Below are 10,330 nucleotides of genomic sequence, written 5' to 3' on the forward strand. Positions count from 1 at the left end.
TCTACTTCTGCTTTTTGACAAATCAGTGTGTTTACATTGAAAGAAATTGACCAGAACAGGAGACCCGTTAGAAAGAAAGAAAGGGGGAAAAAGGATTATTGAAAACATTCTAGACACTTAATTTTAGGTGAGTTTCTTTTTCCTTCAATTGAATGAACGGTGAGGAAAATTGTGCACCCACCTCTCAATTTCTTTTCGGTTCCCAGGAAAGTAACTTTATCAAATTTCATACCAATTACATTTCTTCCAGAATATCCTTCCTTGTCTCATTCTTGATCTCACCCCTTCAGTATCCAGGTGGCATCAGTTTGTGGACCTCCCTCACTCCAGCAGCACTATGTTATAGGATTAAAGAAAGGCTGGCTTGAATATATTCAAATTCTTTTAAATCACCCTTAAGAAGCTCTAAAGAGAGTTCCATAGCCCATAGCCGGGGTCTTCCGAATGATTGCTGCAGACTTGGAGGTACTACATATCAACTGGCCCCGTGATTTAATGGTTACTGGTTGTTAGTACTCAGAATAAAGGACCAGGCCAGCCTCTTTGCCCCGTGGACTGGGCGTAGGAATAGGTTCCTGATCACAGCTGCTGAGTAAATATAAGCTTTATTACAAAATAAAATAGCCGGGTGCTAATATTACATCTATTTAAGGAAAGGAACAGATTTCACATCCAGTTCCCCTCGAAAAACCTGCCTCACAATTCAGCCGTAGCTGAAAAGGAACCTATCCTTGGTGTAAACACTGTTCCGTCCTCTTTCTAAGGGGGCTCAAAACAGGAAGTTAGTTTCACCTGTCAGCAACCTCTGGTACTTTAGTAGGTTTTTAAAGTATCACATCATAGATTATAGATTTTAGAACTGGAAGGAATTTTGCAGATTAATCTCTCAACTCCTCCAGGCTTTCTTCTTTCAAGAGCACAGGCTGGCCCCTCACGGGAGGGTGTGTGATCCAGGGAACACAACAGAAAATGGATTTGTATGGTTTGATGGTCTTGTGTCATTTTAGAGGATCAGGGCAACCTCACAACTTGGGTTTGGAGGTGGGTATCTTGTTTTCATGCAGAATTTGAGGAAAGCAAGGCTCAAGGCTGCTTTGGGTTCCGTGAAAGCTGTAAACTGGTTCTCAGAAGGAACTCCAAATCATGATGAGCACATGAGTTTTGATGGTCATTTGGGTTTGTTGATGCTTGTCACCTACGCTGCAGTACTTGGCATTACTTTTAATGAGTATGGGAGATGTTATCTGACTTGTTAAAATTTGCCTGTCCATTTTATTTCAAATCCTTCATTTGGAACTATTATAAACAAGCTCTCTATAATATCTTTGGAGAAAGGAAGGGGTTTCTTGATATATTTTAACAAAATTGAACAGAAAGTTTTGAGACATTTTTAAAAAGATGGTTTCTAGCCACTACCTTCTAAAAAGGAAGTATCATTGCTTAATTTTGATCCATATGCTGCCTTTTTAGCCTTTATTATTCTGAGATTTTTTTTTCCTTTAGAAAACTTTTCATCCTGACTTCGAGTTTTCCCCCAAACACTGATTTTCCACACTTTTCTCACTTATTTAAAATGGCAATAAATATCAGGAGCTTTAAATAAAGAAGTGGTGAGGGTGGGGTACACAATCGTTTGTTTATTGCATTCAATTACTGTTTTGAATAGCAGGGTTTTCACTTCCTATAAAACCTTAGCATGAGGGAAAGCAGCAGCTGGACTATGAGAGGGATACGAGGAGGAAAGCACTTGAGTGTTTGTAAACTCAGGGTGGCTGGCCCACCCTCCCGCCAGGCTGCTGGCTGCTGTACTTCGCTGTCTCTACTACCTAAGGCTAGAAGTGGAAAAACTTGATTTGCGTGTTGTGCCTGCATTTTTTTTCTTTCTTCTCCACACCGCCCTCTGTACACCTGACCATGCAGAAGCCTATCTGAAGCCGACTTGACTGCAGGGAGAGCTGGAGAGCGGAAGAATGTGCGGAGGGAGGGAGGGAGGGCTTGGTACTTTTCCATTCACATCTCCACAGTGGCTTTTCTTGTTTATTTCAACCTCCACCCGCAGAAACCTTTCAGCTGCCTGAAATCCGAGTCATTAAACTGTTCCCTGAGGTCAGACTACAGACACTTGGTGCATGTTTCCTACATGTCAGTGTCTGTTTAACCTATGTACATACAGAGACACACGCACAAAAATGTAACTCCACAGGGGCACAGTGTAGGGAGAAGAAAAAAACTGGATTTGTTGCCAAAAAAACCTTGGTTTCTAATTACAGCTCTGCCTGGAACTCCTTATGGGACATTGAGCAAAGACACTTGTGAGGACTCCGTTCCCTCAGCAGTGTGAAGGAATAACCCCAAGGATGTGCAGGCTGCCTGACTGCTCCAAGTTGTATACCTTTACATCTAAATACTTAACTTTACTTCACTTTTAGTTGGGGGAGATGGAAAGGAGCCGTGTGTGCATGTGTGCCTGGACTGAGGGAAGGGGTTAAAATGTAAACTTCTAGGTAAAGAAGGCAGTCCCGGAATCCTCACCTCTATCAATTTTTAACCAATTGTAGACCAAAGTCTGGGATTATGCTGATTGGGTCCAAAAGCCAATTGAAGATTTTAAATGTTAAGAGTTGCTTGAGGAGGCAGGTTCTAAGACCTTGTACTTTTGATCTCCAGCATTTTATAATAAGACTTGACAGTTCCGAGTGTCTTTTCTACCCTATAGTTTTTTTGTTTGTTTGTTTTTGGAAGAGGTCCCAGTCAATGATAGGAAGGAGATGTCATTTGTACACTGGGTAGTCTTTAAGCCACTGGGCTGCATGTGGATGTGAATAATGTGTCATAGCATTCACATACACACATGCACACACACACACACAAAGAAAGAAAGATAAGAAAAATCTAGAGAGAGATTTCTGGTAATGCAGTCATCACTGCATTAAAGGTAATTATTTCAAGTCAGAGGAAATAACAAATGAGGAGTTTGCCCTTACCAAAAAAAAAAAAGAGAGAGAGAGAGAAAGAGAAGTCTTTATCAGAACAAACTTGAAAGCAATGAAAGAGATTCTTATCATCAATATTTCTTATGCTTTCTTGATCTCCAATCTTTAAAAGGAAAGTTCCAAAGTTTCTAAAACTTGATTGTCTAGACAACCTAAGGCCTTTAACAGATGTCTGCATGCTCAGGAAATAATAAAATGACTGTTACTTACTAGCAGTGACCTTCTCACCGCCCATCCCTCACTGGCTTAGACTTTCTGGAATATTGGGCCTATGTACAAAGATGGGTGGAGCCAATTACATTTTCTCAATGTAAAACTATTGAGAGATACAATATGCCAGAACTGGGAGAGTCCTTAGCCATTATCCAATCCACTGCTACTGATTTTATATCCTTGAAAACTGAAGCCCAGACAGAATTCATTTGCCACATACACCACATCACTTACAGAGCTAGGTCCAGAATTTTGATGCCCTAGTTCTAAACCAAAGCTCCTTGGAGAAATGGTTGAGTCTAGGACTAGGGCAGGAAATATACAAAATGAGAATGGAACATCTTGCAGCTCCATAAAGTAAGGAATTGCTCAAAAATAAAACAAAACAAAACTACATTGATGGGGGATATTTCAAAAAGACACAGGAGCCACCAGAAGAACTCCCAATGGCCAAAGCTGAAACAGTTTGAGCAACCAAATAGAATAGTATTTTGCATTATAACCAAAAGTATAAAATAAAAATTAATGAGTCCATACTGACATAAATAGTTAAGCAAATTAACAAATGGAGGAGAACAGAGACAAATATCCTATACAGAAGAATTCCAAATAATTTATATAGATATGCTGCCCTCAAAGAATGGGAGCATAAATCTCCACTCTGTCAGTGTGGGCTGCACAGAGTAACTTCCTTCCAAAGAGCACAGTATGGAAACGGGGTTGGGGAGGGTAACTTAACATGGAAAAACCCAACAAACACTCTCTCAGCCAGGTGATCAAGGTCAACATCAACAATGATAAATTATGTCAATAGTGTGTACCCTTGATAGAATGTGATGAAAATGGTTCTTTATCTCTGTAGTCTCACTCCCACAACCCTAGAATAATCATAAGAAAAACATGAGACAAATTCTGTTAGAGGGGCATCCTCCAAAAAACCAATAATCCTCAAAACCATCAGGATCATCAAAAACAAGGAAAGTCTGAGAAACCATCACAGCCAAGGGTAGCCTAAGGAAACATGACAATGTAATATAGATTCCTGGATGGAATCATAATACAGAAAAACCTATAAGGTAAACTTAAATGTTAATCAATGATGGACTTTAGTTAATAATAATGTACTAATAATTGTTTCATTGTTACAAATGTATGGTGTTAATAATAGGAGAAACCAGATACAAGGTTATTCTCTGTCTATCCTCTCGATTTTTCTGTTAATCTAAACCACTTCTTAAAAATAAAGTCTATTACCTGGAGAAAATATATATGTAGGTAGCAGAGTATATCATTATTTTTTTTCAATACCAGAAACCTCCAAAAAAGTGACCCAGGCCTCTCTTGAAATCTGAGAGGTCCTGCTTCCCACTTAATCATTTTCCTAGAATAGAGTCAGGGAAATGGGGTCACTTCATTTATTCTTTTAGTTTACTAAATTGAAAGCAATTTAGTTCATTTCCGTATGCCATCATCCGGATAAAAAACTCTCAGAAGAACACTAGGAAGCCACCAAGGGCAAATGTCGTCATAGGGGTAGATGACTCAAGCCATCTCGTCAATCTGCATATTGAACACTTCCCTGTGGAAACCCTCCATGGAAACAAGGCCCTCAAAGATCTTGCCATCAGTTCATATGAAACATATGAACTTGAGGATTCATTGCTGAAGTTGAGAGAGCCCTAGAGTGTCTGCTATTTCACTGCACAACTCCAGTAGAACTGTAGATTTCATCAGAGTTGTAACTTGGGGTGTCTAAAGAAGAACCGAGGAACAGACCCTGTAACTTTATGAGTTTATCTTCACTATCTGAGTACAACAACATACTATAAATTCTGAAAGCCTCTATCCTCATCTTTCAACTTAACCAGTTCTACAGATCAGAAAGGTCCAGAGAAGGAAATGATTTGCAAAGACCACTTGGCAAATCAGTGGTAGAATGGATTCCTATCAACCAGTCCACCCTGAATTATTTATTTCTTTGCAGTATCCACTTTAGTAAACCGAGGACTGCCATTACATTGATGTACATTTCAAAAGTGCTTTATTAATTTCTAACCAATTGTCAGTTGTCAATGACTTCTAGTTCTAATGCTGCACTTGAGTTGTGTCTCTTTCCTTCTTCTCTTTACCTTTTCCTACCTCTGTCAGCCTCTCTGCCAAGTAGTTATAAGATCTTTGAGCCAACACTTATATCCACTATGGAAGCTGACATTTAAATAACTTTTGGTGAAATGCAGTGAGATTTGGTCTTACTGTGTCTATTAGCATGATTCTCAGAGATCTATTTGGTCACATGTATCTGGAATCATAAGTATAGTCATATCTTTTGACCCAGTAATTCCACTTCTAGGAATCTATCCTCAAGGCATAATTCAACATGCAGGAAAAAAATCTTTGAATGAATATATGTATCCTAGCATTATATCTAACAACAAAAAATGTGAACAACCTACATGTTCTATCATGACTGGATTAGGGAAAAGGGTGTTGAATGGAAAATTGTTACAAGAATTATAAGACATATAATTCTAAAAAATTAGAATTGAAAAGTACTTATGGTAACACGTAAAAGAAAACTAGAATATGTACATACATATATGCATATTGTATGTGTATATAACATGCGTGTATTATATTCACAATAATTTTTTAAAAATATTCTTCATAGAAAATAGATTGGGTATAAAGAAAGAGTGCACAATTTACAAAAATATTTACACTGGCTGTCTTAGGGTAGTTATAATAGTTTATGAGTGCTTTTTTTCTCCCTTATTCTTTTCTTTATCTTCCAAAATGTTTAATATCTATCCATCCATCTATCTATTATCTATCTCACAAGCACACACTCAAGATATAAAAAGCCCCAAATGAATTCTTTTAAATGAAAACAATTCGTCCCCTAATTCACAGTTTTAAATATTTCACTTAAAGTTGGAGACACCCACATCTTTAGCAAAAGTGAAAAGTGCTCACATATTCTTGGAGAAGACCTTTCACTCAAGAGACGTCTGTCTCCACCCCAACAAAATATCACCCCTTCTGAGCACATTGACCATAATGAGATGAAATAAATTCTATATGTTTTTAATCTATTTCCTTCCCCCTTGATCTTAGTGTGATTGTCTTGTTTGTTGGCGTTTCACGGCATTTGCAAATGTCAAAGGGTTTCCTGGTTCTGTGCTATCTCTGTAAGGCCACTTACAAGCTTTCCTGGTAAATAGACTTTTTTGAGGATGATTTTGAGGCTACAAGTAATTTGTTTTTGTTTTTTATAACGTTTGGCTGGTGACCGCTGAGGAAAAAAAATTCTTAATAAACTTTCTCAGTTTTTTAAAATCAGAGAATTACAAAGCCATTAAGAAGACCCATTATGTGGACCATTGATCTCAAAGGGCATGGTGGTCGATGTCAGAATCCAAAGGCTGAGAGTAAGGACCATGGTTCTGATAAGCCCCTTCTCCCTTAAACCACTGATGTGATTCCTCATGCTCATCTCATTTGATTCAGTTACATCTTCACTTATTCAAACAGCATACATTTTATTGACTATCTTCTATGAAATAGACACTGTGCTAGATGCTACTAAACAAATATGAATAAAACATGGGACCTGACCCCAGGGGGCACACAGTCGACCAAGGAAACAAAGGCCCAGAAAGGTTCTGAAACTTGTTTCAGGTTATGTGAGAGATTGTCCCTGAGTTAGAATTGACCCCCAAATGTCCTGATTCTGAGCCCAGTAAATCTTTACAGCTTCATCTCAGAGGCTGTTCCCTGATCCTACTCACACATCACTGTGAGGCATTGACTCCTCTGGACAGGTTCAGCCTCTTTGTTTTATCCAGTATTGATTGGAACGGAGTATAACCCAGCCACCTCAATGTGCCATCCCATAATACCCAATACCTAATATGGGAAGATCTGCAAGTGCCCGGGACACACCAAGAACCTCCACTTTCTCTACCACCACCATCTCCATGTTGTCTCAGTCCACATAACAAGAGCTTTGTGCTGAGAATACCCAATTCTCCAGTGAGACTAGAGCCCTGTCTGGTACTCCAGGCCTAGGCTCCTGCTTAACTCTCATGAGCCCTCTCTTTGGAGAGCCTGAACCCTGATTTCTATATCTTCTTGTGTTTAGTAACTGTCAGGTTCTACCATAAACAGATAGATCATCCAGCATCATGCTACTCTGAAGCATACAACCTCAAGTGATGTCCACAGTCTGGACTCTAAAACCCAACACCATCCCTAGCAGGAACTGGACACCTAGCAGATCTGATGCCTATTCAACCAAGTTCACCTCAGCCCTCTGAGCATCCCAGACCTTTGGGTAATGAACTAACAGGCGATATCTCCCGCTTCCAGCTCTGCATTCAGGCCAGTTTCCACAGTACCCTCGTTAACCAAGGCCCAGCCTGCCTCAGGTTTGGGTCTATCTGCCAGGAGTTGTAACCATTTCTTTTCTTTGTCCAGGCAAGGACAAGGTGATATAATGGCACATGCCACCAGAGTTGCATAATGGCACATGCCACCAGACAAAATTTTAGCAATTTTAAAATTAGTTGAAGTCCAGCAGCTTTCCGTGTCTAAGCATCGAGTTGTGGCTGGGCGTGGTGGCTCATGCCTGTAATCCTAGCACTCTAGGAGGCTGAGGCGGGAGGATCATTTGAGCTCAGGAGTTCTAGACCAGCCTGAGCAAGAGTGAGACCCTGTCTCTACTAAAAATAGAAAGAAATTAAACAGACAACTAAAAATAGAAAAAATTAGCCAGGCATGGTGGCTCATGCCTGTAGTCTCAGCTACTTGGGAGGCTGAGACAGGAGGATCCCTTGGTCCCAGGAGTTTGAGGTTGCTGTGACCTAGGCTGACGCCACGGCTAGCCTGGGTGACAGAGTGAGACTGTCTCAAAAAAAAAAAAAAAAAAAATCAAGTTGTTAAGACCAGCCTTGCCCTTTGGAGGCACTGGCACTAAAATGCCAGCAAAATGCTCAATAGAAAATGGGACAGAAAAAGATTAATGATGTTAATAAAGGCCGTGATTTAGGTAGACATATCAAGAAGACTTGATGATGTGGTAGTAAATCAATAAATCAAATAACTGAGATTCTTTTGCTTCTTTCCATCCTTCTGCCACAGTTTTCTACACCATGTCCTCAGCATTCTCCAAGGACCCATGCACCATTCTTCCACTCTACACCCATGCCTTGATCTCTGCCATTCCCTGATATGCTGTAAGCTCCTCAAAGACAGGGGTACTTCATTTTTGTTTTCTTAGAATTGTGTGCAGTAAATAGTATTCACTTAGAAAATGGCTTTGTTGGTTTTCTTTTCTTTCTTTCTTTCTTTTTTTTTTTTGAGACAATTTCTCACTTTGTTTCCTGAGGTAGAGTACAGTGGAGTCATCATAGCTTACAGCAACCTCAAACACTTGGGCTCAAGCTATCCTCCTGCTTTAGTCTCCTGAGTAGCTGGGACTACAGGCACACATCACTATGTCCAACTAATTTTTCTATTTTTTTGTAGAGATGGGGTCTAGCTATGTTGTCCAGGCTGGTCTTGAACTTGTGATCAAGTTCGACAAGTGATCCTCCCTCCTTTGCCTCCCAAAGTGCTAGGATTACAGGCATGAACCACCATGGTTGGCCCAGAAATGTTGATTAAATTGAAGAAGGTAGAACTGAAAGAGAATTCAATGTGAATCTGAGGATCTGGGTTCCAGTTAAATCTCCACAACTGACTAATTTCTGTGGGTCTCAGTTTCTTGTTCTCTAAAATGGTAATTTCTTTTAAGGGAGTACATCATAGAGTTCATGAGAATCAAGTACGATGAAAAATTATAATGCTATAATGCACACTTCAAAGTGATTGCTGAATGAACAAACGGACCAACTAATGAGTGAACTGTCACAGTTAAATAAAGCTATCAGGTTATTCAGTAACAGATTCTGAGATTCAGATTATATCTGGGGAACAATGTATTTAAAGTATCCTGTCCTGTAACCATCCTCAAATATGATTATTTCACTTCCCAAAATATTTTAACCCTTAAAGTACAGGAAGACATAAATTGCTGCTAAGGATTCATACTGATTCAAAGAGAATTAAAAAGACCATCAGAAAGTCTTTTTGTTCTTGAAATGCAGAATTGGAAATGAACCATTTCCCAGTAGTGGGAACCGAAATCCAGTATTAGATCCTCCTTTTCAGTACCTTCTTCCTCTTTCTCTCCTTTTACCTTAGCTCCTCCCCGCCCTTCTGTACCCAAATGGGAAAAAAATCAATTGTTTTGAGATACTTCAGTCTAAGAAAAGGGTATGAGCAAAATCCAAATTGATCAGTGCTGTTTTCTAGGATCAACAGGGTGGCTATTTATAAACTATGCAAGCAATTGAGTTAATTGGTGAATTATCAAAACAAGGAGTTAGGATAACTTTCTACCAAAGGCCTCAATGGCAGGAAAAGCCCTGGTCCAACTCCATCCTGCTGACAGAATCCCAAAGTCTATCTCTCCTATACGTGCAACAAATGCAGAGTGGATCCTGTGAACGTCGACGTGAACACAAGAAGGGATTGGGAGCAAGCTGGTCTTGATAAGGAGGAAAGAAAACATGAACATGGGGGCCAGAGAGGAGTAAGGGCTTCACGCTAGTAACTAAACAAGGCAACAGTCAAGCAAATGAAGCAACAGACTTTTGTTAGAGTTTAAAAAAAAGAAAACGACTCAAAAACGCATATCCTACTTCCTGTAGTCCATAACAATAGGTACCTAAATGGAACAAAAAAATCCAGTGGTCTCCGCAGGAATAGGAGCACAACAACCTCCAGAGGGCCCAGCCGTGGTGGGTGCTGGGGGCAAGAGAAAACTCCTAGAGAAAACTCTGGGGGAGCTGCCTGCCCAGACTTGCCAGTTTTGCCGGCACTAAGCCCATGATCAACAGCTCATGTATTTTTGGATTCCTAGAGGTAAGAGGAGAGAATGCTGATGTAAATGGCTTAAAAACTGCAATCTTAAACATAAAAATAAATAAAGTAAAATAAAGTTTAGAAATAAACATTAACAACTCCAAAACGAGTGAGCTGGAACAAAGTCAGGAATGCTGGCAAGGTCTATGCTGAGCACG

This window comes from Lemur catta, chromosome 1 (genome assembly GCF_020740605.2).
Source record: "Lemur catta isolate mLemCat1 chromosome 1, mLemCat1.pri, whole genome shotgun sequence".
NCBI classification, from domain to species: Eukaryota; Metazoa; Chordata; class Mammalia; order Primates; family Lemuridae; genus Lemur; species Lemur catta.